Below are 5,000 nucleotides of genomic sequence, written 5' to 3' on the forward strand. Positions count from 1 at the left end.
CATACTACAAGCTTAAAACCCAATGCATATGAAAGCAGAGACCCAGAGCTTTCATTTAATGTCCATTTACCCCGGTTTTAAACGCAGGATCATGTCTGTCATCAAATGAAAATTTGTTTAATATTTAAAAAATTGACCAAACGAATGACATATTTCCGTTAATTTCTCCAAAACGGTGCATACTACAAGCTTAAAACCCAATGCATATGAAAGCAGAGACCCAGAGCTTTCATTTAATGTCCATTAACCCCGGTTTTAAACGCAGCATCATGTCTGCCATCATAAGAATATGAGTCCTATATATTAGAATATTGACCAAAAGGATGACATATTTCCGTTAATTTCTCCAAAACGGTGTATACTACAAGCTTAAAACCCAATGCATATGAAAGCAGAGACACAGAGCTTTCATTTAATGTCCATTAACCCCGGTTTTAAACGCAACATCATGTCTGCCATCATAAGAATGAGTCCAATATTTTCGAATTTTGACGAAACGGATGGCATATTTTCATTAATATTTCCAAAACGGTGCATACTACAAGCTTAAAACCAAATGCATGTGAAAGCAGAGACCCAGAGCTTTCATTTAATGTCCATTAACCCCGGGTTTAAAAGCAGCATCATGTCTGCCATCATAAGAAAATGAGTCCAATATTTTGGAAAATTTACCTAACGGATGACATATTTCCGTTAATTTCTCCAAAACGGTGCATACTACAAGCTTAAAACCAAATGCATGTGAAAGCAGAGACCCAGAGCTTTCATTTAATGTCCATTAACCCCGGTTTTAAACGCAGCATCATGTCACCATCATAAGAATATGAGTCCAATATTTTAGAATATTGACCAAACGGATGACATATTTTCGTTAATTTCTCCAAAACGGTGTATACTACAAGCTTAAAACCAAATGCATGTGAAAGCAGAGACCCAGAGCTTTCATTTAATGTCCTTTAACCCCGGTTTTAAACGCAGCATCATGTCTGCCATCAAATAAAAATGTGTTTAATATTTTGGAAAATTGACCAAACGAATGACATATTTTCGTTAATTTCTCGAAAACGGTGCAAACTACAAGCTTAAAACCAAATGCATATGAAAGCAGAGACCCAGAGCTTTCATTTAATGTCCATTAACCCCGGATTTAAAAGCAGCATCATGTCTGCCATCATAAGAATATGAGTCTAATATTTTAGAATATTGACCAAACGGATGACATATTTCCGTTAATTTCTCCTAAACGGTGCATACTACAAGCTTAAAACCCAATGCATGTGAAAGCAGAGACCCAGAGCTTTCATTTAATGTCCTTTAACCCCGGTTTTAAACGCAGTATCATGTCTGCCATCAAATAAACATGTGTTTAATATTTTGGAATATTGACCAAACGAATGACATATTTTCGTTAATTTCTCGAAAACGGTGCAAACTACAAGCTTAAAACCAAATGCATATGAAAGCAGAGACCCAGAGCTTTCATTTAATGTCCATTAACCCCGGATTTAAAAGCAGCATCATGTCTGCCATCATAAGAATATGAGTCTAATATTTTAGAATATTGACCAAACGGATGACATATTTCCGTTAATTTCTCCAAAACGGTGCATACTACAAGCTTAAAACCCAATGCATATGAAAACAGAGACCCAGAGCTTTCATTTAATGTCCTTTAACCCCGGTTTTAAACGCAGCATCATGTCTGCCATCAAATAAAAATGTGTTTAATATTTTGGAAAATTGACCAAACGAATGACATATTTTCGTTAATTTCTCCAAAATGGTGCAAACTACAAGCTTAAAACCAAATGCATATGAAAGCAGAGACCCAGAGCTTTCATTTAAAGCCCATTAACCCCGGTTTTAAACGCAGCATCATGTCTGCCATCATAAGAATATGAGTCCAATATTTTAGAATATTGATCAAACGAATGACATATTTTCGTTAATTTCTCCAAAACGGTGCAATCTACAAGCTTAAAACCGAATGCATGAGAAAGCAGAGACCCAGAGCTTTCATTTAAAGCCCATTAACCCCGGATTTAAAAGCAGCATCATGTCTGCCATCATAAGAATATGAGTCCAATATTTTAGAATATTGATCAAACGAATGACATATTTTCGTTAATTTCTCCAAAACGGTGCAAACTACAAGCTTAAAACCAAATGCATGAGAAAGCAGAGATCCAGAGCTTTCATTTAATGTCCATTAACCCCGGTTTTAAACGCAGCATCATGTCACCATCATAAGAATATGAGTCCAATATTTTAGAATATTGACCAAACGGATGACATATTTCCGTTAATTTCTCCAAAACGGTACATACTACAAGCTTAAAACCCAATGCATATGAAAGCAGAGACACAGAGCTTTCATTTAATGTCCTTTAACCGCGGTTTTAAACGCAGCATCATGTCTGCCATCAAATGAAAATGTCTTTAAAATTTTGGAAAATTGACCAAACGAATGACATATTTTCGTTAATTTCTCCAAAACGGTGCAAAGTACAAGCTTAAAACCAAATGCATATGAAAGCAGAGACCCAGAGCTTTCATTTAAAGCCCATTAACCCCGGTTTTAAACGCAGCATCATGTCTGCCATCATAAGAATATGAGTCCAATATTATAGAATATTGATCAAACGTATGACATATTTTCGTTAATTTCTCCAAAACGGTGCAAACTACAAGCTTAAAACCAAATGCATATGAAAGCAGAGACCCAGAGCTTTCATTTAATGTCCATTAACCCAGGATTTAAAAGCAGCATCATGTCTGCCATCATAAGAATATGAGTCTAATATTTTAGAATATTGACCAAACGGATGACATATTTCCGTTAATTTCTCCAAAACGGTGCATACTACAAGCTTAAAACCCAATGCATATGAAAGCAGAGACCCAGAGCTTTCATTTAATGTCCATTAACCCCGGTTTTAAACGCAGCATCATGTCTGCCATCATAAGAATATGAGTCCAATATTTTAGAATATTGATCAAACGGATGACATATTTCGGTTAATTTCTCCAAAACGGTACAATCTACAAGCTTAAAACCAAATGCATGAGAAAGCAGAGACCCAGAGCTTTCATTTAATGTCCATTAACCCCGGTTTTAAACGCAGCATCATGTCACCATCATAAGAATATGAGTCCAATATTTTAGAATGTTGACCAAACGGATGACATAATTCCGTTAATTTCACCAAAACGGTACATACTACAAGCTTAAAACCCAATGCATATGAAAGCAGAGACACAGAGCTTTCATTTAATGTCCTTTAACCCCGGTTTTAAACGCAGCATCATGTCTGCCATCAAATAAAAATGTGTTTAATATTTTGGAAAATTGACCAAACGAATGACATATTTTCGTTAATTTCTCCAAAACGGTGCAAACTACAAGCTTAAAACCAAATGCATATGAAAGCAGAGACCCAGAGCTTTCATTTAAAGCCCATTAACCCCGGATTTAAAAGCAGCATCATGTCTGCCATCATAAGAATATGAGTCCAATATTTTAGAATATTGACCAAACGGATGACATATTTCCGTTAATTTCTCCAAAACGGTGCAATCTACAAGCTTAAAACCAAATGCATGTGAAAGCAGAGACCCAGAGCTTTCTTTTAATGTCCATTAACCCCTGTTTTAAACGCAGCATCATGTCACCATCATAAGAATATGAGTCCAATATTTTAGAATGTTGACCAAACGGATGACATATTTCCGTTAATTTCTCCAAAACGGTACATACTACAAGCTTAAAACCCATTGCATATGAAAGCAGAGACACAGAGCTTTCATTTAATGTCCTTTAACCCCGGTTTTAAACGCAGCATCATGTCTGCCATCAAATAAAAATGTGTTTAATATTTTGGAAAATTGACCAAACGAATGACATATTTTCGTTAATTTCTCCAAAATGGTGCAAACTACAAGCTTAAAACCAAATGCATATGAAAGCAGAGACCCAGAGCTTTCATTTAAAGCCCATTAATCCCGGTTTTAAACGCAGCATCATGTCTGCCATCATAAGAATATGAGTCCAATATTTTAGAATATTGATCAAACGAATGACATATTTTCGTTAATTTCTCCAAAACGGTGCAAACTACAAGCTTAAAACCAAATGCATGAGAAAGCAGAGATCCAGAGCTTTCATTTAATGTCCATTAACCCCGGTTTTAAACGCAGCATCATGTCACCATCATAAGAATATGAGTCCAATATTTTAGAATATTGACCAAACGGATGACATATTTCCGTTAATTTCTCCAAAACGGTACATACTACAAGCTTAAAACCCAATGCATATGAAAGCAGAGACACAGAGCTTTCATTTAATGTCCTTTAACCGCGGTTTTAAACGCAGCATCATGTCTGCCATCAAATGAAAATGTGTTTAAAATTTTGGAAAATTGACCAAACGAATGACATATTTTCGTTAATTTCTCCAAAACGGTGCAAAGTACAAGCTTAAAACCAAATGCATATGAAAGCAGAGACCCAGAGCTTCATTTAAAGCCCATTAACCCCGGTTTTAAACGCAGCATCATGTCTGCCATCATAAGAATATGAGTCCAATATTATAAAATATTGATCAAACGAATGACATATTTTCGTTAATTTCTCGAAAACGGTGCAAACTACAAGCTTAAAACCAAATGCATGTGAAAGCAGAGACCCAGAGCTTTCATTTAATGTCCATTAACCCCGGTTTTAAACGCAGCATCATGTCTGCCATCATAAGAATATGAGTCCAATATTTTAGAATATTGATCAAACGGATGACATATTTCCGTTAATTTCTCCAAAACGGTACAATCTACAAGCTTAAAACCAACTGCATGAGAAAGCAGAGATCCTGAGCTTTCATTTAATGTCCATTAACCCCGGTTTTAAAAGCAGCATCATGTCACCATCATAAGAATATGAGTCCAATATTTTAGAATGTTGACCAAACGGATGACATAATTCCGTTAATTTCTCCAAAACGG

Source organism: Atractosteus spatula, unplaced genomic scaffold (assembly GCF_055471065.1).
Source record: "Atractosteus spatula isolate fAtrSpa1 unplaced genomic scaffold, fAtrSpa1.hap1 Scaffold_143, whole genome shotgun sequence".
Taxonomy (NCBI): domain Eukaryota; kingdom Metazoa; phylum Chordata; class Actinopteri; order Semionotiformes; family Lepisosteidae; genus Atractosteus; species Atractosteus spatula.